We start from the raw sequence: 26,239 nt of genomic DNA, 5'->3' as shown, positions 1-26,239 counted from the left end.
TTTCCCAAAATGGCTTCCGTTACATACAGTAAATGAACCAAACTAAATATAGGTGTATACTTTAAAAATCAAGTTTGAACAGAAGTTATCTTCTCCAACTGCAGTAGAAGGCATTTGTATCTACAGTTACCTATGGTAGTTTCCTTATCCTCTTGAGAGTACACTTTTTGGCAATTCCGAGCCTTTCTATTTGGGAGCAATGGGAGTTTACGGAAGAGGAGTGTGTCTTCTATTCAGGGTAGCAAGGAAAATTGAGGGTCATATGAACGCTGCAGCAGCAATTACATGATCATGTTGACAAAATCTCTGTGCCATCAGACATTTTGATACTAGTAGGGGTATTGGCTTCAATGGGATCGATCACTCTCGTAAAAAGTTACTCATGGTGAAAACATAGATCAAGCAGAAGTGAAAAATGTGGTTGAATACCTTATACATTTTCTTAAACGCATATGCTGTATGCTACTATATTTGCAGTACGGATATTCTTACGGAAACAAAACAGATTATTTATAAAGCACTTGGTAAACAAAAAAGGAAGATCGATGCTCTTGGGTGAAAAATATTGCAGGCCAACCTAGCATTCCTGGAGAAAGGAGAGGTAGAACTGCGGAGCACTACCAGTGCACAACAAAATATGAGAGGTGATCAAGAGGGGACTCCAATAAAAAATATTTGTGATTACATAGAGGTAAAAAACACCGGTATCAAGGTAAAGCGCAGTGTGCGTGAAATGCGTAGGTGCTCCACAGTTCTACTTCTCCTTACTCCTGGATCTCACAATAGCAGATGCTGCACACCACAATACTTCCAGATGGACTACAATGATGGTTTATAGACACTCTGGAAAATGTGAGTTACCCACTGTGATACCACCTTGAGCTATAAGCTATATTTCTCAGTGATTATTATATGGGAGATGTTTATTGCGCTATTTTGCTATGCAGTGATCTATTAGGCTTTATTCTTCCCATAGGATACCTACTTCATGTGTATTATATCTCTTTGAATGGAGGTTCTGGACTTTATGAGGCTCCTAAAGGCATTTGCACAGAGTTTTTTGTTGTTGTGTCTGAGCACCAGATTCCCTTGGACTTTACTTTTGCTTCATATAGCTTTCCTGTAGTTTACTGTTCAAAGCCAATTAAGACTGTTAAACATTAATCTTCTAGTTTGAAGCTGGCAAATTAGACATGACACAAAGTTTCAGTGCAATTTCTATAAATACTTTAAAGCAACTTTGAATATTCACCTTAAATTGTATTTCCAAAATTTGCTTTATAATCGGTGACATATTTTTTTAAAATTATTCTTTTATTGGAATAAATGTAGTTGGTGCCCACCATAGCATCTTCTTTGCTGTATCTCCTTATAAATTATTCCCTGTGGTGACCTAATTCCATGGGATGAGAGAACAGGGCTGCAGGAAAGATTTGGACTCACATCCCCTTTTATATGAACATAACTAGATATTCCCATGTAGAAATCAATATATATTTATAAAAGTTGATTTCAATTATATCCACATTTAATAGTAAAAAGTTTTTGTTTATGTAAAATTGTCACCGGGTTTGTTACAGTATTTTAAAACCTGCTTCTTTTAGTATGTGAAGGTATTTTGCCCAAGTGTTTGGGTGCTGTTAATAGTGCTGTTAATAGGAGTTAAAAGTCGGCAATCCCTCAATAATGACAATAAAATCAGAACTTCTACTGATCGTCCATGTTGTGTTGATACATTTCATAGAAGAAAAAAAAAAACGTTATTTTGGTTAGCATTTCACTTTAGTTTTTCACCTGTTTATTTCTCTTGCATCAACTGTTACGACGCAATCTCTGCTGCTCTTAATTGATGTTAATTACACTGGCCATTGTAACTTCCCTGGGAGGTGACTTATCAGCAAATAGAGAATTAAAAAGTTTGGCATTGCTAAAGGGCAGGAAAAGATCTTAACAATGGTAAAAACAAAGGAAATCGCTTTTTTTCTTTTTAATACTTTTATAGTTTAGGTAACCAAAATCAGGAAATGTGTGAAAAGTTTCACTACATCAAAATACATTTTTTTTGGCTTATTGCTTAAAAGTAGCAGATCAAGCTGGGTTTTTTTTTTCTTTTCTTAACATTGTTTCCCCCCCCCCTTTTAAAATGTGCATCAATGCACTCCACACAATTATAAGTAATTGGCTAAGCCTGCGCTTCTAGTGCCAGAGTCAGTCGCTGGAAAATCAAATAGAGATGACTTCCAGCGATCGTGATCAATCCGTCGCATCGCACTTACTATAAGCGCACGCGACAGCAGCAATGCATTTGTTTTGCCGCAACATCGCGTCGCTGTCGCCGGCACTATAAGCGCAGTTTAAGTTGTTGGTTGATCCGTTCTCGTGTGATCGATCGAAGATTCGGCTCGGTGGTTCTCTAAATGACTGCTATTGACTCAGTATCTGTGACTTTGTAAATGGTTGCTATAGAAACAAAAAAGGCTTGCTACATTATAATACATAAAAAATGTAATTCAGAGTTGTGTTAAAATGCTACAAGTATTTTCTCATAGTACAGAACTGATTTAATAAAAAAAAAAAAAAAAAAACCACATGTAGGATATTGCTTGGTCGGCAGCTTTAACCTAATTGTGATCACTACAGCCCACATTCAACATATGTACAAGGGGTAGGACAGGAAAGTACAGTAATGGGGACAGAAAATCAGAGTGGTCTTAAAAGTTTATATTAGACAAGCAGTGCGCAAAGTGGGGGGCGTGAAAATCTGTAGTGGGGGCGGGTCGGTTACAGGAGTCCCGCGCTCTTCCCCACGGGGGAGGCATGAGGCCTCTGTAACTCTCTTACCTGGTCTCTGCCCGGTCTTCGGCGTCATTTGATGCCACGGGTTCAGGTGATGTCACATGACCCGTGACGTCATTTGACGCCGAGTCATAGGAGAAGGGGGCGTGAACGCTGCGGCTCTGGCAGGGGGGGCGCAGCTCGAGGTTTGCGCACCACTGCAGTAGACGGCTTATTTCTATACTTATTATTAAAGTAGGCAAAAGTAGGGGCAGGAGAACCCTGGAATAACCCGACATTATAATTTTTGAAAGGGGGTTTAATATTGGAGAGCTTTTGTTATCCTGTATGCCCAGACATTCTGTAATGCTCAGCAAAGACTAGGACATGCAAAGCTATATTTCCAAGTTAATGTACCGGTCAGTTTATGTCAAGGGTTAACTTTAGCTACCACGAGCACACTTTAAAACCTAGACAAAATATGTTTTATATTAATTAGTCCTTTGGTGTTCGCTAGATTTACTATCCCTGTAACAGGTCACAGCATTTTGCATTCGTAGGCTCTCTCTTTGTTATCTGTAGACCAATCTTTAAAAGCAATGAGTTGAAAATATAGAGGTGATTTTAAACTGCTGCATTAAATAGTAGGTGTACAACACAATCTGGATATTCAAGGGAAATTCCTGCCTAGGATCAAAGTGAACGAAGGACAATTGCATATTAGGTTTAATATGAAATTCATAGTTCTAAAGAGTTATAAACTCAAGTGTAATACACCTACATTATGCTACGTTAAAGCCGTAAAAAGTTGCTCCACTTGCACTATGTTAACTTCATAAACTATAATTCTCAATAGGGACTCGACCCTGTTCCCAAACGGAAGTTGCGCAAGAGTTCATATATATGGTGTAAGTACAGTATTGTGGCAAGTAGATTGATTTTATCGGCCTGCCGTTCGCAAGTAAACAAATGTAGTGAAGTTTTATATTCTGTAAAGGACAGCAGTGGATTTCCAAATTAGGTACTTTAATGTTTGACACCCTGCTTCTCCTTCAGAATTCAGCATCACTTGACGTCGCTGACGTCACCAACGGTTGTCATGGCAACGAGACTTGTGACGTCCGCGGCATCTTTTGACGCTCGATTTTGAAGGAGAAGCAGGGCTGCAGGATGGAGGCGGCTGGCACATGTAAATAAGTCCTTTCCAATTAGGTCTAATAGGCCCAAGAGTGCGGCAAATGCAAATGGGGGCGGACATTTATGCCACCCCAAAATGTTGTCGCCTTAGGCCCGAGCCTAATGGAAAATCTGACACTGGTAAAGAATGTCTTTTGGTGATAACTGTTTGCCAGTCATCTAAAACAGCGGTGCGCAAACTGGGGGGCGCGTGACTGCCTGTGGGGGGGAAGGGGGAGACGCGCGGTTTACAGAGGCCCTGCGCGCTTCCTGAAGGCACTTAAATTAAGTGCCGGGGGAGCTGCATGGCCTCTCTAAACCTTTACTTACCTTGGCTCCACATGCGTCGCCATGGCAACACGGCGTCAAATGACGCCGCGAGGCTATGGCAACGTGACGTTTCGACGACGGAGCCGAGGTAAGTGGGGGTGAAGGGGGGCACGGGGGTGAGGTGACCGCCGGCAGGGGGTGCAGGGAAAAACGTATGCGCCCCCCTGATCTAAAGTATTAGCTTAGTTTTGTTCCTTAGTTTGCAAAGTAATGACAGTGCCATCAATAGTCAAATGATATGCTTGAATACAGTATTCCCGACAAGTAGCGTTACATATTAATTTTTCTCACATTGGATATACAGGAAGCATGTGTTTGAATCTTTCTAAAGAAGCGAATTACACCGATAAGTTGTTTAAAATAAATAAATAAAAAATATTAATTTCACCCGTTAAATTGAACTTACCTTTAAGGAAATGCAGAATTAGACAACCTACTCAAAATTTGTGCTGATCAGTTTAAGCATGATTACTGATTCTGAACGTCCGTGTATGGCATGCAACGAAACACTGAAAATAAAGCAGATTTGTAGAAGACATGGAAATACAGTTCACTGTTGAGTTTCATATCTTTTGTGTAGACCCTGTACCTTGTCCGATAGAGGGTCTTAGTCGGTTTCAACATAAAAAAAATCTACCTTAACCTTATTGAGTATAACGTATATGTACTACTAGCTGAGAGACCCGGCGTTGAGTTAAATTTCCTGCTAGGAGGGGGGGGGGGAAGACAGTGGACAGGAGGGGGGGAAAGACAGTGGACAGGAGGGGGTGGGCAGTGGACAGGAGGGGGGGGGGCAGTGGACAGGAGGCGGGGGCAGTGGACAGGAGGGGGGGTACAATGGACAGGAGGGGGGACGACGACAGTGGACAGGAGGGGGGACGACGACAGTGGACAGGAGGGGGGACAGTGGACAGGAGGGGGGTTGCTTAAAATTTCCGGGTCCCTCCTCTCCACTCCCCCTGTATGTTTCTTGGCTCCCCCCTCTCTCTCCGCTCCTCCCCCCCCCCCATGCGCAGCTCCGGGCCCCACCCTATAGTGTCTGAGACACACACAGTGTCGCCCCCCCACACACACACAGTGACACACAGTGTCGCCCCCCCACACACACACAGTGACACACACACACACACACAGTGACACACACACATACAGTGTCACACACACACACACACACACACACACACACACACACATACACACACACACAGATATGTCACCTCTCCGTTTCCCACCTCGCAGCGGCGCCACCGCGAGGCAGCTGCAGGAGGAAGTGGGTCCTTCCGGGCGCCGCCATCTTAGGCACTTGGCGCCGCGAGGGAGGAAGGGGGTCCTTCCGGGCGCCGCCATCTTAGGCACTCGGCGACGCGAAGCAGCTGCAGGCTGCCTGTCCACTGCCTGTCCCCCCGCCGGGGAGGGAGGGAAGTGAGCGCCGGGGAGGGAAGGAAGTGAGCGCTGGGGAGGGAAGGAAGTGAGCGCCGGGGAGGGAGGGAAGTGAGCGCCGGGGAGGGAGGTGAGTGAGCGCCGGGGAGGGAGGTGAGTGAGCGCCGGGGAGGGAAGTGAGTGTGATGGGGGAGGGGAGAGGAGAGAGAGAGTGTGTGTGTGGCCGAGGGGGAAGAGAGTGGCAGCTGGGTGACGTCAGACCCACCAATCTGATTGGCCAGAGGCTGAGGACCAATCAGATTCACCGCAGATAGCACTAACCTTTCGATTTTATATATATATTTATATGTACTATAAACCAGGGGTGCGCGAACTGGGGATCGCGCGACCAGGTTGGGAGGGGGGGTTGTGAGCAAGGGGGGAGAGCAGGCAGGAGGGTGCAGACTGAAAAATTTGTGCACCCCTGCCATAAACAGTCAAACATTATTCTTGGTTCGTAAAGAAGTTTGTTAGTAAAGTTAAATTACATGGACAAATTTTTTTTTTTTTCTTTACATGATTTGTCTAGGAAGTAGTTAAGGGGTATGTCACGGAAAATTGGATTCGGTTATTCCAGGGGTGGGCAATTATTTTCACTGGCGGGCCAATTGACAAGCTTTGTCAGCGTGGCGGGCCACAGACTTAATGTAGAATTTACATTCATTCTGTGACTCGCGAAGCTTACCAATGCTCTTCTCACTAGCTTCTCCCCTACCGTTCCTCTCTTACCCACTCACTCTCTGTCTCCCTTTCCTTTATCTCCCCCACTCTCTGTCTCCTGACTCTCCCTCACTTTCCTTCTCCCTCGGCCCCTACAAGTGGCGGTGGAGGTGTTGGCGTGGGCGGCGGAGGAGGCAGCAGTGCGGCTGAAGCCCACTCAGTCAGTGATTTATAGATGTTAGGCCAGACTTCCGGTCAGCCCTAACTGCCGTGTTAGGACCACCTGGGTGGGCTCCCGCTGCACTGCTACGTCCTCTGCTGCCATGCTGACTCCTCCACTGCGCCGTGGCCCGCACCACAGGCATGAACCTGTGGCGGGCCGCAGGCCACCGATTCGACCCGTGGGCTGTACTTGGATCACCCTTGGGTTATTTACTGACATCGCTTTTTGTATGTAGGTGACTTGCTAATTCCTGGAGTTTAGTAGAAAAAAAAAAGATCACAGATTTTAAAGTAGAATAGGAATAGGCTACATTTTTAGTAAGGTTTAATCATGGCCTTAAGACTGGCGGCATCAAATGTACAAAAATAGCATGACGGCCCCATGCGTGCCAGCCCTCCTGAAGTACCAGATATTACTTCCACTGGCGTATTGCAGTGGAACATATAAAATATTTTACCAGGAAAATATACATTACCAGTCGTGTTCAAGTATGTGCTGTGTACAAAATAACAAGTTGACGACATTAAGTTGGTTACGAACATGTTTCAAGTAGGAAACAGCCAAAGCCATGAAAGAATTTTAGAGGTGGTTCTTTTATATTGTTCCAGAAGTGGGGTGATCGGTAAGAGAAAGAAGAGCGACCAGATTCTATATTGAACTTTGGAACCATATGCAGGTTTCTGGAGGTGAATCTAAGGAGATACATGCTGTGTACCATGAGGATGATAAGCCTGCTCAGATAATTAGGTAACTTGTCCAGAAAGTATTTCAAGGTAAGCTAGGGAAGATATATGTTGCTTCTTGACTCAAGGCATAGCCAAACTAGTCCAATTAACATACCACAATGTTGGGTGTTGTAGTTACATAGTAATAAAAAACGGCACATTGAGTTGCAAAGAATGTCAAGTTTGCTAAGGTGAATTTGAGGGGCCATACACGACAGTATATCCCTATAGTCAATCATTAGCATTGGCATCTGCAGTGCAGTGCGCTTTTTGATTATGAATTGAGTGTTTTCCATAGTTTGGTAAATGTATATTGAATGTTATTCTATACTTTTTACCACGTTTACAACATTTTTCTACATTCCATATTTTTTCCACATTACAAAAATATTGTCATTAATTCCTAATTCTTAAAGTAAGCCTTCTAATTCCCTTTTACCTTATGATTTACTCTTAATTATGCCCCGGTATTTTTATAGGGAAAGAGATGCTGGAACCATAAGAAAATAAAAATTAATTTACATCTAAAATACATAACTCGGCATTAAATAAAAAAACAAATGTGGCAGACCTTTATCCATTCCCAGTTAGTATTAGAGCCCCATTTCTAATAATTTCCTAGTCACTATATCACATTTCTTGTTTCATCTGAAATATCTTCTAAGATTTTGGGAGGATAGACAAATGGCTGCCATTTTTGTTGCCTCCTGATCTGTGAATAAAATATATATTTTTTTAAAGTTTGAAAAATATAATTTAACATTGTATTTTGTTGTCTTTGTGGAACAAATGCACCCTTATCCTGGATAAGATTTTAACTATGTGATTCAGTTTCCTTCCGTTTAACATTTTTTTTTTTTTAAATCTTTCTTATCTGGCTGCATCAGGGGAAAAATAGCTGCTTAAATAAAGATTCCCATTTACTATGATCTTCCACTTTTTCGGTTACATATTGCATCCTTGATGCCGCGCGCTCGGTTATGAGCTGTACTAAGCTTCCATCTTGTGTAAACAAAGTTAAAGTATGTAGCTCAGACATGTAGTCACTTGAAATGCTGCTGCTTAAAATTGCAATGCAATTTATCAAGCTCACATTGTGCACAGAGACTAGCACTTAATTAGATCATGATTGCTGGTTGTCACAGTGTAAACATTACTTCTGTTCTAAATGTTATCTTGGTTTTCATGGATGACTTCTAAAATCTGCCTAGTAAGATGCCTAATTAATGCATTTGGTAAATCAGACTATTTTCATAAATTATGCTACCAAATAAAAATATCACTAGTGAGACAGGTCAATTTCCCAGAGGGGGAGGGGGGAAATATGTATGTATGTATGTAGTATATATATATGTGTGTGTGTATGTGTGTGTGTGTGTATATATATATATATATATATATATATATATATATATATATATATATATATATATATATATATATATATATATATAACAACACAAAAATTAAGTAGCGCTTATGAGGATGTGAAATAAACCTAATAAATCATAAATTATAATAACATATTTAAAATAAATTAAAATGACCACAATTTAACCTAATAATATCTACAAACTATAACGTGATAGTGAAAAAAAAAAAGGAAAATTCAAATTGAATGTTCCTCTCAAACAAAAAATCCAGAGAGAAATATAGTCCCAATAGAAGATCCAGGGAGTGTCTTTGCAGCTTTAAGGGGAGTGGTATAGCCAACAACTTATGGAATCTATGAACAAAAAACAAACAAAAGCGCAAGCTCCATAGCACGTAACTGAGTAAAAAATAAGGTACATTTATTTAAAAAATCAGCAACCCATAAGAATGTGCACTTACAGGATTTTAAACAGAACCATTCGTGGGAGAGAAATCTCTATTGTGGTCATCTGCGGTGGTAGGGGGAGTCCCAGGTTTGCAGAGTGTATGTAAACAGCCCAGGTTCACCATGAACTCCTATCCCAAATTGGCAGCAAGATATAAAGGCATCCAATGCCTGCACGTCCTTTGCTCCCTCATACAATGGTTGCTAACACTTCAAATTACCGCCAGCCGGAGCGCAGGGAAGCCAGGGATTCCAAATACACCAACACAAACCCGATGACGTCACAGCTCTACGCGTTTCGTCACACTGCGGTTGTCCTATTTTAATATAATGGAATATACCTATTTCATGCACTAGGAGTGTGCGCACACACACACATATATGCACCACCATACTCCATGTAGCAGCAACATTTCCCAGAGGGGGAGGGGAGGAGCTATATATATATATATATATATATATATATATATATATGTATATGTATATGTGTGTATATACATGCATGCATATTCCTCCCCTCCCCCTCTGGGAAATGTTGCTGCTACATGGAGTATGGTGGTGTGTATATATATATGTGTGTGTGTGTGTGTGTGTGTGTGTGTGTGTGTGTGTGTGTGCGCACACTCCTAGTGCATGAAATAGGTATATTCCATTATATTAAAATAGGACAACCGTTGTCCAATAACATAAAACTATACAAGTAAAAAGAAATACAGATGTCAGACACCGGATTATGCTGAAAACTCCACAATGGGAGGAGGATCTATATTGCCTGTGTGGCTCACTTGAGCCTATAAGGCTGGGATGTATAGGCAAATGACTTTTTGGTGTGTTCACTAACCACAGAGTGAAATTGTCCACTGAAAACTCTGTGCAGTTGATGTAGGTGGTATAGTCGATATGATGCCGATCCAGCAGCCTCTCGAGAAATCCAATTTTAACTCCGGTAATGCAGATATCACTGGCCCTCCTGCTCGTGTCACGGGGTTTACCAATTAAGCTGATCTGGTAATGACGTGAACACGCGTACCCGTCAGCTGGGAACTCCGCTAACACTGGTGATGGTTATAGAGCCTGTATGACTCCCTGCAACTTGCTGGAACTGAAAGATGGTGCAGAGGCATATACCTAGTCCAGCACTCCGTAATTACTTTGGTAATGCAAATACCTCCAGCCCCCTGCTTGTCTGATAGGGAATCTTCACATCAGCCGGTCGAGTGTCAACATAATGACGTACACCAACACGTATCGACAGCTATGACGCTGACTTCATCAGGGGGATCTCTGACAGTGGGTAGTACTGTACATAGAAATTATTGAAGGCACAATGAGTCCCTGTCCTGAAGAATTTGCAATCTAATTTTAGTCTCTGAAGCACAGGGAGATAAAGTGACTTAAGGTCACAAGGAACTGACACTATACAAACTGGGTTCACCCAGTTTAGAGGCAGTAACATTATCACTAGTCTATTCCTTCAGCCTACAGGTTATGATATGATACGTTATGATATGATGAAAAGGAGAAATAGAAATGCAGGTTCTGCCATATCTAATTGCACAAATACTAACACAGTAATTAATGATTCTGACATACCGTTCTTTATTTCACAATATAATAGAAATGGTAATGAAATTAAAACTATTTTACGTAAACATTGGAATGTGTTGGAGATGGATCCCTCATTAAAAGACTATCTTCTAGTAGGCCCCAAATGTGTGTTTAGGAGAGCCAAGACTCTAGCAGGATTTGTCTCACCAAGTGACATCTTTAAAGATACTCAAAAAGAGAGAGACTTTTCCACCAAGGGTTCATATCAGTGTGGAGCATGTAGTATATGCAGATTTATGGTGCCATCAAAGTGTTTCTCATCCCACAGTCCACAAAGGAGATTCAAGATTAATAGCTTTATGAATTGCAATACTAGATATGTTATATATCTGCTCACTTGTGGCTGCGGGATGGGATATGTGGGTAGAACCACTAGATTGTTAAAACTGAGGATTCAGGAACACGTTAGGCTCATTAAGAAGGGAGACCTAGCACACCCAGTGCCAAAACATTTTAATGAATGCAGAAATGGAGGTGTTGACAATCTTACCTTTTTGGCCATAGATAGAGTTATACCCAGAGAAAGAGGGGGGGACATGATTAATCTATTGGATCGTATGGAATCCAAATGGATTTTTTTTTGTTAAACACCAAATCTCCTCATGGTATTAATGTAGAATGGAACCTGACCCATTTTCTTGGAGAATAATAACGATAGTAGATATTGATATATACTCTGTTTATTCTCCAATTTCTTTTACAATAATAAAACTGTATAGTGTTTATTTTGGATGTTCTGGAATAATTGGTTCGAATGGACCCTTGACATAAGTGAACTTTAAAACTTTAAATCATAATGGACGATAATAAAATGGTATTGAATCATTTATGATTTTTATATTCATGTTTTCTTTATTCATGTAGTTACAAATGGATATTGACAGCTCTAGGTAGGACATATTGTTTGTCTCGATAGTTCACCTTATTTCTCCCTGCTTAGAATTCTTTTCTACCAAGATTTCATTTCAGATTATTGATTTTTTTGATAATGAATTTGTATAGTGAATGATGCCTTAATTCAGTGCTATGGAATCCATTCATCTCTGTTCTATAACTTTCGTATAAGAAGAATCTTGTGCTATTATAACTTGAGAGTTTTTTTTAATGTGCTTGTACAGTATCATTCTTTTTTCTCATTTTGAAAGGAGTTTCTTTCATGACTTCAGTCAGAAGGATTCTTAAGATTTTGAAGAAAATTGTAAATTAAATATTGGAAGAAATAATTTTGTAAATGATTATATAGAATTAGTAATTTTTTCACTATAATAATCTCTGCACAGTTTCTTCAGAAGACTTTGGTATGTATGTAAGTTATGTTTTTATATTTTTCTGTGCCCATCAAGAAGAATAGAACCAATGTCCATATGCTATTTAATGTTTTCACTAGTGTATTTAGCTACGATTTGTTTCTTTATTTTGTTTATGGCCATCCAGCAACAGATGACGATTTAAGGGCGTTCCTACCCCTCATCTCGTGTACCCATTGGCTCCCGTTTCCTTGGGGATGTCACTTCCAACTTGTTGTGCCTTTCTGCATTAAAACGTGATGTGGGTGGAGCCGAGTGTCCCATGTGGGCCAAAGGGAGCCGCCTCCAGTGATGACGCGATGAACGGGGAAGTACTCCGTTCCGCCGCGCTCACCGGAATAGCGGTTCCATGATGGTAAATATGGGGGCTTGGGGTCTCTTGCCACAGTGCCGAGATGCTTATGTGGCTATACGGGGAGGGTTTGGCACTCCAGGATGGTTCGGAGCGCTTGGGGGCGTGCTTGAGGGGAGCGTGATGACATCACTCAATGTGGGCGGAGCAACGTCGTTAACTGTGGTGCGAAAATAGGCAATTTGAATGGGTATATAAGGAAGTATGTTTATGATCATGTATACTCCTTGATAAAGTGTTCTCAACACGAAACGCGTAGGAGGGTGTGTGCCTCCACTTTTTTAGATGGATTAATAAAGCAATATTTTTAATACAACTTGTTTGGTACCCACTTTTGGCTGTTGCGCCAGAAATCACCTTTTTTCTCCGATCTACTTCTCTACTCCAGGCTGCACGCCTAGCAGGACTTCAGGATTAAGAGATTTCTGTGAGTACAGCTAAACCCCGTTATAACGCGCCTCGTTATACCGCGATTCGGTTATAATGCGGTTTTCCCGTGGCTCCCGTTTTTTTTTTTTTTTTTGCACACTGCACACACTGCACACACTCACTGCACACACACTGCTCATTGCTCACACTGCCACACTGCACACACACTGCACACTGCACACACACTGCTCATTGCTCACACTGCACACACACTGCTCATTGCTCACACTGCACACACTGACACACTGCACACACACTGCTCATTGCTCACACTGCACACACTGACACACTGCACACACACTGCACACTGCACACACACTGCTCATTGCTCACACGGCACACACTGACACACTGCACACACACTGCACACTGCACACACACTGCACACTGCACACACTGACACACTGCACACACACTGCACACACACTGCTCATTGCTCACACTGCACACACTGACACACTGCACACACACTGCACACTGCACACACACTGCTCATTGCTCACACTGCACACACTGACACACTGCACACACACTTACACACACTTACACACACTCACAGACACTCACAGACACTCACAGACACTCACAGACACTCACACACACTCACACACACTCACAGACACTCACAGACACTTACACACACTTACACACACACTCAGACACTTACACACACTTACACACACTCACAGACACTTACACACACTTTCTCTCCCATATATACATACACACACACACTCTCTCACTCTACACAGACGGGGGATGGGATCGGAGCAGAGGAAAGGCCGCGACCAGCACCACCACCCGCTCCCCCCCCTCCTCCCGCGCAGGCAGCGGGAGCGCCAGGGACAGCGGTGGGGAGAAGAAACCCCCCGCTACCACCTCCATGCAGGCAGCGGGAGCACCGGGCACGTGGAGGGATCAGAGGTAAGCGGGGACCGGAGGGACATCCCCGCTCCCATCTCCTTCCCCGCGGGCTGTCCTGCGGTGACAGGGGGAAGCGGGGAGCGGAGGGACATGCCCGCTCCCATCTCCTGCCCCGCGGCCTGTCACGCGGTGACAGGGGGAAGCGGGGACCGGAGGGACATCCCCGCTCCCATCTCCTGCCCCGCGGGCTGTCCCGCGGTGACAGGGGGAAGCGGGGAGCGGAAGGACATGCCTGCTCCCATCTCCTGTCCCGCGGGATGAATCTGCATTAAAGCGGCGGCCATTTTTTTTTCCGCGACCCCGTTAGTAACGCGGTGGTCTCGGGGTGGACCCCGAGACCCGCGTTATAACGGGGTTTAGCTGTACTTCTTTATTTATGATTACTCAATGTGAGTCCAGGGATCATCCCAATGAGGGTCTGTTTTTTTTTAGCCTTACACCTTACCCTTCAGGGAATATTGGCCCACTTGGGTACTTTACTACTACAAGCAGTTTATCCATATCTTTTCCCAGTCCTGTTTTCTGCATATATATTGAAGGGATCCAGTGCTGAAGCGCCTGTGTCACTTGAAATTGGGACTATGATATGATACGCATTACTGAAACACGGTGGGATGAAACTCGCGATGACTCGCTGGGCAGTTCATTTAGAGGGTTATTCCTATTTGAGTAGGGATTTTGAAATGGAATAGTGTTTCAGTATGTTTATATGTAAAACCAGATTTAAAAACTGTTTTGATGTTAAATGTTTATGTAGCGATTGGGGAACATGTAGAGACTTTGTGGTTTGAAATTTACAGTAGAGGTAAAAGAACATCATTATTATAATTTATTTTTTTTAATTGTGAGATTGCGGAAGGCAAACTTTAGCAAATGGAAAAGGCAGCAAAATTAGGTCATGTTTTAATTATGGGTGATAATAATTATCCGAATATCGACTGTACAGTAGTAATGAGATTAGCAGTCAGTGAAAGGAAACAGGGTTTTGGGTGTGCTAAAAGACAATTACATGATGCAAATTCTTGAGGGACATTACTGGATTTGGTAATATCAAACAATGTAAAGTAGTGACTTCAATGGGGTTTTCCGTGTGATAGCGCCCTTAATTTTAGAAATGCAGATTTTAGTCAACTAAGAAAGACTCTACAAGGAATACATTGGGATGTTTTTGCAGGAATAAGTGCAAAACTTAAATGGGCCGTCTTTAAAACGTCGTTGCTGGTAAGCAGCATGATATACCTAGAGCAGCAGTTTCCAACCTTATTTTGGTTAAGGAACCCTATGTGAAACTCTTTGGAACCCCAACTCTCTTTAATAGCGCGTCTGATATCAGATGCATTGTAAGGAACCCGAACCCTGTCTAATAGCGCGTTTGAGATCAGATGCATTGTAAATTCTTCTGTATTTGGTACAATTTTAAAATTGACTGAAAATTACAGAGAACACTTTAGGGATGCCCGGGGAACCGAGAGGTTCCTAGGAATCCTGTTGAAAAACACTGATTTAGAGGGCTGTATGTGTCGCTCCTGGTTCCTCAAATGGGCTGCACATTACCCACATATTTATGGTGCACAGATGATGTATACTGTGTCATTCCTCTCCTTACACTGGGAATTAGTGATTACAATTTTCATTAGGTAGCACAGGGAGTGGAAAGAAGCTACAATTCACCCCAACAACATCTCCACTCCCTCTGCATTGGGGAGAGAGGGAGGGTGCTGCTGGGGTGGTAAGAGGTTGAGGGCCGGAAGTGAGACACCCACACCTGCCTGTTGCCCACCAATGGCGTATATTATTGGGTAATAAATGTAAAAGAAACAAATCCAAACAAATGTAGCAAAATAAACGGGTAAGGGAAGAAGTGGAAAAGCATGGCAGGCATTTACATTTTTGAAGTCCGAAAGAACAGAGGCATCAAATCAAAATTATAAGGCAGTAAGAAAAGTTGCAAAAGGGTAATGGAATTAGAAAAGAGAATATAGGAACCTTTTAATATGAGATGGGTAGGCACATTATTGGGGATAAGTATCCACAGCAGGCCCATCAAACTCAGAATAACTTGGGGGCTGATTCTTAAGTCTGACTGCAAGACTCGGGCCGCACCCAGATTTTTTTTTATAAATCGTCAGTATCAGAAGGGGACATTTTAGTCGCGGCAAATCAACGCTGGCGTTCAGCCGCAGACGGACCCTCTGCCGCAACCGATTCACCACTGGAATCCCCGCAGCCGGCCACTTCTAAGGTAAGTTTTATTACTGTTTGGAGCAGGAGGTTAATTGAAGGGGGTTTAGTGTAGGGAGTTTTAGGGTAAGGGCTTGGGGTTGGGGGTTTAGGCACTTACCTTAAAGGCGAACCAGTGTCATTTGGTTGTGGTGAAACGGCCACCACCAAATGTCCTAGACCGGCCATTATAACCTACGTGTACACTTTTTTTCTTGTGTTTTCCTTATAAAAAATACGAAAACTCCGCTGGTCTTTCCCCCCTTCTCTCGTTTTTTTGTGGAGATATGCAGGAAATCCAGAACAAGGCAATGCAGTTGATGTGGTAGACTTAGATTTTGCAAAGACTTTTTTGATACGGTTCCAGACGAGTTTAGTGTACAAAATAATGGATGTTGGTCTTTGTGAAAATATTTTTTTATTTTTAATTACAGTATTTCAAATATTTTTAGAAATGGAAGGTGTACAGTACTGTATAAAGTAAATAAGGGAAACATCTGATTGCCAGTAGTGGAGTCAGCAAGGAATTAATTTTTTCCCCTTACGAGACCATAATTAATGTTTCATTGGGACCTTTGTTTGCCTTCCACTGGATCTATATATATATATATATATATATATATACATACATACATACATACATACATACATACAAATATACAAATAAAGGATAACTATCTCAGCCGCCTACATTTAACATAGGTTGAACTTGATGGACATATGGCTTCTTTTCAACCTCATCTACTGCACTATGTACGCAATACTGTTATTCCAGTGGTATGGTGTGAAAACTAAACTAATAAGAAGACTTTAATTGTGGACCACACATTGTCATAAATGTGCCCTTTCATTTTATTAACATACCAAAGTGCTATATTTCATAATTAAAGTCCCAATTCTATTATGTGGGGCCTCTGCAAGCTGCTAAACATAAGTATAAATGAACATTCTCAATAAAGTTATTTAAATTTAAATACCTTACCAAATATACTGTTGACTAATAATACAATCCAGTTTTCTTTTTTTACATTTTTACAGGCCACTCTTTCGCACCCCAAACATACATAATATATTGTATCCACCACTATATATTCTGGGGTTGCCTGACAACAACAATTACTAGTTGTGACCCCTATACCCGCTTCCAAGATTTGGTTTGTCAGTCTTCATGGTCCCACCAAAAACTCAATCTAACCCCTGATTGTTCTTCTATTTGTGTGGCCTACACTGCAGCCATGGGTGAAAAAAGGAACACACCGACCTTAGGTTAGCTTTATTCTGTACATCTCTCCTTATTCCTGGTCATGGAGTCAAGAGGCTTAGTTGCTTAGAAAGGGGAGCTGTTGAAAACAAAGTGCGTAGATCAGGGCCACCAACAGGTCAGGTTCTAAGGATATCCCTGCTTCAGCACAGGTGGCTCAATCAGTGGCTCAGTTGTTGACTGAGCTACTGATTGAATCACCTGTGCTGAAACAGGGATATCCTTAGAACCTGTCTTGTTGGTGGCCCATGAGGACTGGAGTTGGCCACCCCTGGTATAGACCTCTGCAGAATGTTAAAACAAACACAACTGGTTTAAAAAACAACCAGATGGACAAGTAATTTTGCATAAAAAGGTGACAACAAGGGAGAAAGACTAACATATTTTCATATGTCAGATATGTATAGGTATGCCTGTCTTTTTTTTGGTACAAAATTATAATTTTGTTAAAATGTACATCAGTACAATTAATATGGCATCATGTAAACAAGAATATGCATCAAAGTAGGTTGCAAGCTTCATCGGAATTACTGGAGTAACCACTCCGCTAAAACGGTAATGGATCACAGATCATTTATCTGCAGAACAGAAGTCAAAGTAGAAACTAATTTCGAAAACACCAAACGTTGGATTGTCCCTGTCTTCTTCTTTCTCTAAATGAAAGTAAAATTGAATTTGAAAGTAAGATTTTCTGACTCGGCCTTTCACAAGAGTTAGGTTTTAAAAGAACTGAGATTTTGAATGTTATATATATGCAATGCCAGTGAAGTGGATACGCACATTGATTAATGTAGCAACATAAGTGCTGCAAGTACTGAGTCAGGTCAGAATGGTCCTCCCTTACAGCAGGCTTCAATATTGGCAGCCCTGCAGGCTTCTGTGAAGAATACTCAATAGGGTATCTTTCGGACCAGACACCCGACCGAACTCATTCACCATATTAGGGGTTCATTCATTTGTAAGCTTTGGAATTGCTTTTTTATCTATTTTGTAAATAGCCTGTATGGATGTACTTCTCATGAATGTTAAGTCCTCTTTAAAACCCATTACAATCCACACGGGTTGACTTGTGTGTTAAGGTAATCTCATATCTGCCATATGAGAATATTTTAGTCTTTCTCCCTTCCAGTGACACTCATAGTAGAGATTTAAAACACAAAACAAAAAACATATCTGTGATGTGTTGGATATGAGGATTTGGCCCTTATTCTGAAAGATGTGATAGTGCAGAGGACTTTCATCTCATGAAAAGCCCCATTAAAGTCAATGGGACTTTTCATGCAATAGCACATTATCTGCGCTATAACACCTTGCAGAATAAGCCCCTATCCAGCACTGGATCAGCAAATTAAATATTTTTTTATTTAGAACTCTGCTACGAGGAAATTCTGTGTTCACCATTTGGATGCCCTATGATGTAGCTACAACGTTGTGAAGTTGCAAATGTTGTAGGAGAGATCTGGTTCTGTGCTCCTCTAGAGCAACGATCACGATCTAGCTGGCAGGGGAACAGAACTTTAGTTTTTTTTTTCATCAGTGATGTCGCGATCACATGATTGAGATGTGCTGTAAGGGCTGTGGCACTCTGGTACCACGGCCCCTCCAACACTCATGGTTAAGGCAATGATTTTCAGCCTTTTTTCTCTCGAGGCACCCCTAATCACAGTAGTCAGTTACTTAGACACCCCTAAAACAGGACAGGGTCACAGAAAACACAGAACAGCGAAATCACAGGAGACAGATACAGTCAGATGGGGCAGAGAGTCACAGAAAAACACACACAAACAGGGCAGAACAAATGCATACACACCTCAACAGGACAGAACAGATACACACAGACGGACACACAGCCTCACCTTTCTCGAACCTTGCAGCTTCATCCTCTGCTTGGCCACACCCCACAGGCTCCTGACACCTTCTTCTGATTGGCTGCATTACCCAGCAGCAGCCAATCAGAATTGAGGAAACTGCCCTGCTCTCTCCCTTGTTTGGGAGATCAGGGAAATCCTGTGGCACCCTTTTGGTCAACATATGAAGGTTACGAAAAACAATTTACCAACTGGAACAACACACAGACGTATCAGATCCGTACCTTCATCAACTGCCTCAGTACAGGCGTCATCTACCGAGGCATCTGTGTGTGCGGAAAGATCTACGTTGGAAAGACCAGACGATGCCATAAACAGAGTGTGCTGGAACATATCGGCACAATAAGGAACACAGCAGATAAGCTTCTGTCCAGACACGTTAATCTGTGTCATGGAGGAGATATCAAATCTGTGAAATTTTGTGGTATTGATCAGTTCTCACAAGGCCAAAGAAAGGGGGATTGAGATCAAGTCCTCCTTCAGAAAGAATCAAAATGGATTTACACACTTGGAACGTTAGCACCAAGGGGTCTGAATGAGGGATATATGTTCACTTCATTTCTGTGACCCTCTTTAGTCTTTCCCTTTATCAATGATACCCATCATTATGTCCCCCCTTCTTCACACCCTCTGCTATCCCTTTGGAGTTAGGGACCAAACACATCCTAGACAGATAACTATTGGCTTCCCATCCGGGAATATAACAATCAGGGTATCTCTGGACCCTATTCCCAATGCTTATTTATCATTGGATTAAAATATGCTCTACCAACATTTTTCTGTAACATTGATATGTTACCCCTTAAGGATCACAGGTATAGAATTTATTTCCTTATTCTACCCTGTGCAATTTGACTTAATAAAACACCAGACTTTTGCAGTATACTGCCTTATTTCTGAATAAGTCAATCACTCTCTCCTTGTGTGCAGGCATATACACACACACAGGATTCCATAGCTGTGCATTCCTAGCACAGAATCCAGTATATGCTGTGGCACCATTAGGGTTAACTATGACATCACTCACCTGAAGGGCCCCTATATATACCTGCCAGCATGCAGGGTTCCCTTACTATCACTCACCACTTCGCCTTAAGAAAGCTCTCGCGAAACGCGCGCGTCGGCTCCGTTTTCAGACGTGCACGTGCACAGTTCTGACTTCACCGCATCTGACTTCATTCATACCACAAGCTGATGCGGCTCTGTGTACATGCGCTTATACAGGTTCAACGAGTGTCCCGACAGACCCCACGAACCTCTACAAAAGCTTACAGGGCTATAACACTTAACTTAGCCAAGATACATATTGCCTACCATTAGTCCCTACCTAATTGGATTGGTTCTGATACTCTGATACTCTGTGCCTAGTCATGATCTAGGAGTCTATTTGACAGCATATCTCTGCACACAGAATTACTGTACATTTAATCATTACCATCGGTTGTGTGTATGATTTAGGCTGCTACACTGTGTATCCACATTAGGGTTCTGCTACGGTAGGGACCATTGTCTACGTTAGAGATCCTATATACCTACCTCTATAGGTGTGTGTGACTCTGAGCACACACCCAGTGCAGATCCCTAGAGGTTACCAGAGGCCATACTAGCATTAGCAATGGTATAGACTTACCAAAACCTTTGCCTACAGCCACACAGTGAGCACCTTATCTACCTCGTCCACACTTCTACAGCCGGACGGTTCTGTGGTGTGTCATTATACTATAAACGTCACACCACTATATCCCAGTGGCAACTGTATATCCCAACATTAAATCCTATTAGGACATTTGTTCCAGCGAACTACAGTATATGTGATTTTGTGTTCTGTTTTTTGTTCTCCCTGTACGCATTTATCTCCACACAGATCCCACTTAGGACTGTGATTTAGTGCACTGTCGTCAATTACAGGCATACCCCGCATTAACGTACGCAATGGGACCGGAGCATGTATGTAAAGCGAAAATGTACTTAAAGTGAAGCACTGCCTTTTTGCCCACTTATCGATGCATGTACAGTACTGCAATCATCATATACGTGCATAACTGATGTAAATAACACATATGTAACAGGCTCTATAGTCTCCCTGCTTGCGCACAGCTTCGGTACAGGCAGGGAGCCGGTATTGCTGTTCAGGACGTGATGACAGGCGCATTCGTGAGCTGCCGTTTGCCTATTGGGCGATATGTACTTACTCGCGAGTGTACTTAAAGTGAGTGTCCTTAAACCGGGGTATGCCTGTACTGACAGCACACACATATATTAGGATCCTGAGTCTATACGGCTGTTAGCATTGGGATCTATCACGCGCCTTCAGTATGTAATTTTAACACCCTTTATTTTATCTATGTGGTTGCATATAATAATAAAGTTTAATTTTTAAATCCTACACTAATCTCCGGAGGGTGAGCCTGAGTGCTAAAGTTAGGTTTCTCGTCTCTTAGCTACATTATAACCACTACCTAGCAGCATCGCTCACAACTATAACTTATAGTGGCAGCAGCAGGGGCTCCCCTATTGTTTCTCTATCCCTGCTGTGACCCCAACATCCCTGCTGTGACCCCGAAATCCCCGCTGTGACCCCGAAATCCCTGCTGTGACCCCCGACAACCCCACAGTAACCCCGACATCCCTGCGGTGACCCTACATCCCCGCTTCTGCACCTCTTCTGCTCCCGCCCCACCTCCGCTCCTCCTCCACCTCTGCAGTGCACCTCTTCCGCTCCCCCTAACTTTGCTCCTCCTCCGTTCCCGCATGCTCCTCCTCCGCTTCCTCCCGACCTCCCCTCCTCTTCCGCTCGCCCCACCAGTGCACCTCTTCCGCTCCCCCCAACTCTGCTCCATCTCCGTTCCCGCCCGCTCCTCCTCCGCTCCACCTCCCACGCTGGCTGAAAGGTAAGTAATAAGATTTTCATCTACCCTGATATTACCCGACGCCGGGTATTACCCGGTGCCGAGCCCACTTCTCAGTTGCCGGGTCCGGGGAATGTCTGGGTAGCTGAAAATGTGCCGGGTACCGGGTAATTCCGGGTACTCGGTACATCCCTCCTCTCCATCTCAAAATCTCTCTCTTACCTACCCGAGGGAGATCTGCTACATTCCCTGCCACTCTGAAAATTCGTACCTTAATGATTACTTCATGACTATGTTTTTTTCCCCCCATACATGCATACATGACTCGCATACTGCACTGAATTGCATAGCTTGAACCAAATGGTGTAAGAAAAAACAAACAAACAGACCCCCCCACCCCCCTTTTCGATATGCAATAAGGGCTTAATCTTGATTAACACTGTAAACACATGATGGCCCCTATGGAGAAACACTTCTTAGTAAATAGGACATGTTTATGGAAGACCAAGCAGGATTTAAAACGGCAGAGATAAAGTTTGGGGCCCCACAGTTTGAAAGTGCGGATATTATAGGACTAGACTGTCCGCTTTAGGGATTTTTTTCACATGAAAGATCAGGTGATGCTTGCAGTATGTAGGATTAACCTGTAAAATGGAGCACAAACAAACATTTAGCTTTTCTACTTTTAATCTTGTTTTGTCTGAGAAATGTTCTTCAGCACTGGGAAACGGTTGCACAATATAATTATGTTCACTCAGTTTTAGGACGGCCAGTAAGTAACTGATAGATATCGGCCTGTAACTAGCCATTAATGAAAGAAATTGGATATTTATATTTTGTGATATTTGTTGGGCTTTTTTTTATAATCAAGGTTTTGGGTCCAATATTTTAAAGTTGTAAACAGCAGTTAAATATGTCAGAAAGTGTTACAATGCACAATACTTTTACTTGTAGCATTTAAAGAAGAAAAATGTAAAGACATTTTTAATGTTTCTAATGTAACAGGCATTTTTGTTTCTATAGCAACATTTACAAAGTCACATCCCCTTACTCTTCTGAAACAGGCTCTGGCACACCCATTTTGCCCTCTCTCTAGCAGTGCACCAATTGTATCTAGTGCCTGCCTGGTCACATGATCTTCCACTTTGCATCTTGGGTAATCTTCTGCAGCCCTAACAGTGATATAAAGAACTCCCCGAGCCGAATCTTTGCTGATCGATCACAGGAGAACTGATCGATTGGCAATTTAGCTAATCACTTGTCAGTGTGCAGATTGTATTTATGCACATATTGAATGGGGATATTTTTTTTTTTTTTAAACGTCAGCTTGAACTGCTGCTTTAAAAACTCTGACATTTGTTTTAAATACAAAAGAGATATAGATGCCAATAATAATTAGTCAGAATATGTACAGAATATACAATTTAGCTTCACCGGCTCCTTAAAGTAGCAGTCCCTACTTTTGTAAAATATATTTTTCAAATGTACTTGTACCGGTGCTTCCATGACCTCTAGTTCTCAAGATACTTGTATTTTTTTGTGTGCCTACAAAGATATGGCAGTGGGGTCATCAATAGAAAGTCACAATGTTATTTCCTGGTGATGTTACCACTTTCTATTTGCAGCCAAAGTGAGGCTAACAATGGGGGTCATATTGTGGCTAGTTATATCTTTGGATTGTCTACAAGAAACCACCGGGTAACATTAAAAATAAATACACCTCCCTAAAAAAACAGCATCATGGACTGGTATTTTCATGAGCTAGCTGAAGTTAGATGCATAGCACTTAAATATCAAATATCGTTTACCAGTGGCTAGATGGGCTGAATGGAGATGTCATTGTCTGTGTCAAGGATAAACATGGTACAGTATATTGCATTTTTAGATTTCATGTAATAGGATTTATTTGGTTTGTATATTTTATCATTGTTTATTTCTGGCTATCGGGCTAAAAGATCTTGAGTTGGGAATTTAGTCCTGCTCCATTTGAATTAATTAGTAAAATGCACTAAAATCTTTTGAAAATAAAGTAAAATATTATTACAGCTCAAACCCCTTATACTTGTAACGTTGTGCTTGGGGTCCAAAGAATCCCATCGCGCTATAAGTGGATTGCGTTAGAAATAATGTTCAATTGTATGCATTGTACAATAAAATGTTTAAGATACCAATAATCGTGTTGTAAAGTATTCATATATACGAAAATTGGGAGCCACGCTTGCATCGCGTTATAAGTGGGTTCGCGTTGTAACGGATCGCGTTATAACGGGGTTGAGCTGTACTTCTATTTTGGTTTTCTGTTGTGAAAGCTGAAAAACAATAAACCTTTAGCCTTGAGCGTTTAGAAGTTTGCCTGTTTAATTAAAATTGACTGTTAAATAGTCCGCTTGGAAGACCAAAAAGCATACAGTTTCATACATACATTTCATAAAATCCTCTTTGAAGTAAGACACAGGGAAAATTGCCCCTTAGGTCTGGGACATAGTAGGATCAGCCTTGCTGACCCGTGCTGAGGCGCGCTCACGCTCAGCACTGAGCCCCTGCAGCCGCAATGAGAGCGGTTAGCAGGGGCTCGCGCACACTTCTGCACGCCTGCGGAAGCGGTGCTTACCTAAATTTTAGATTTGGCGCTCGCCGGGGCGCAGCGGCGGTCACGTGAGCGGTTCGCCCAATGAGGGTGAACCAGCTCCGTGACGTCACTGGCCCGCCCCCAGACACGCCCACGGACGGCGCGCGTGCTCTAAGGCCAGGGAAAGCACCGCTTTCCCTGAACCTCAGCGCGCCTCCGCACGGGCAAAGTGTCTATGCCCGAGGCCAAACTGTACATATGTTTTGTATAAATCACATTAATCAGAAATGTTGTTGTACTGTACTTCTAAATAATATAAACCATTCTTATGAATTGTTGATAAATATTGGTGCTCCTATCCCATGGTCAGACCTGCAGGTGTGCTTGACGTGTCCTTTTGGCTGAATAAATCCTTCCCATCAAAATCCATAGTGCCCTTTCTTGTTCTTCTACAAATCTTGTATAAATCACAAGACATCCAAAGTGGACTTTAATATTCATTATTTATTTTAACAAATCCCTTGTGCACTGATGTTGGTTATAGATTGGGACTTTCGTGATAGTCTGTGTGCGTGTCAATCATAGACACTCCACAGAACTTTGGCTCCTGAAAAAATGTAGCTGGCTTGGTACTTTCGAATCAATTTTCCCTGGGCCTCTTTAAATCTGAAAGCTGTTCTATACATACGATATGGGAAACATGCTACTGGATTGTGTTATTAGTAGGTTTGAAAGTTACAAAGGCGAAGATGACTACACTTAGTGAGAACACAGAAGTGGACACATACATTAAAAACTTAGGCGCCACGTTTTGTGGAACGTGTGTGATTGACACTCGCACAGACAGACAGTCACACACACAGACTGTCACGCAGCACACACACGCACAGAGGCACGCCATCACACAGCGCACACACACACACACACGCATGCTATCACACTGGCACTCCCCCTGCTTCAATCTGACACTGACATCATTGAGAGCACCAGCGAGCAGAGTCCTGAAGCTCTTCGCCTCACTCCCTCAGCCCTCTTGCACCTCTGCGACCCGCTCTCCGATCTCACACACAGCCCCGCCCTGCACACTAAGAGGTGCTGACTGATCTGTCATTTAATGCTGCGGCCGGTCACATCGCTCCTGATCCTACTCTTTTGTCACACTATTAAAGCAGGATTGGGAAGGCTGTTGCCAGTCACAGCGATGATTTAGCAGGGGCAAAATTTTAGGCGACCAGGCGCCCGGGATATTACCATACCTGGGAGAACATAATGGTAACTAAATGAAGACTGGCCTGTTACCTTTTGATAACACATTTCTTGTGTTCTTCATTCCAATGTTAAGGCTACAGGGGTAACTGTACTGTCACCTCAAACTGAACAAAGCTCACCCATTTCTTGTGTTTTATTTTCTATTATGGAACATTGATATCTTGCTGGTGGGAGGTCTAATCATTCACTATCCAAAATAAATGGTGATTAGAATGACGATGATACATATTTTTTTGTTGATGACAAGGAGCTCAACTCATTCTGCAAACCTTGCACTATATGGTACTGGGCTCGCCACTACTATTCTGTGTGGTGTGTAATTTCATTATAAACAGATCCAGATTTCCATTTATTCAGATGTAGCGAATATCTATATTCAGATAATTACCCTAATAGAGCAGTGAACGACAACTCATATAACAAGCCAAATTAATTGTAGCTGTTTCTTTATCTTCT

At 42.4% G+C, this 26,239-nt stretch overlaps 1 protein-coding gene across 2 annotated transcripts in view; it reads left to right on the top strand.

Annotated features, from left to right (window-relative positions):
* PTPN3 (protein tyrosine phosphatase non-receptor type 3) overlaps positions 1-26,239 on the top strand; it is a 259,615-nt gene that overhangs the window by 4,564 nt on the left and 228,812 nt on the right. Inside the window, exon 2 of one of the 2 annotated variants that reach the window (XM_075585952.1) lies at positions 7,192-7,330. The exons of the other annotated variant lie outside the window; for it this stretch is intronic. The gene's annotated coding sequence lies outside the window, so the exon portion shown is untranslated. The remainder of the gene's footprint in view (positions 1-7,191; positions 7,331-26,239) is intronic. 2 annotated transcript variants of the gene reach the window in all.

Source organism: Ascaphus truei, chromosome 2, assembly GCF_040206685.1.
Source record: "Ascaphus truei isolate aAscTru1 chromosome 2, aAscTru1.hap1, whole genome shotgun sequence".
In the NCBI taxonomy this organism is placed as follows: domain Eukaryota; kingdom Metazoa; phylum Chordata; class Amphibia; order Anura; family Ascaphidae; genus Ascaphus; species Ascaphus truei.
This window is presented reverse-complemented; position numbering and strand designations above follow the sequence as displayed.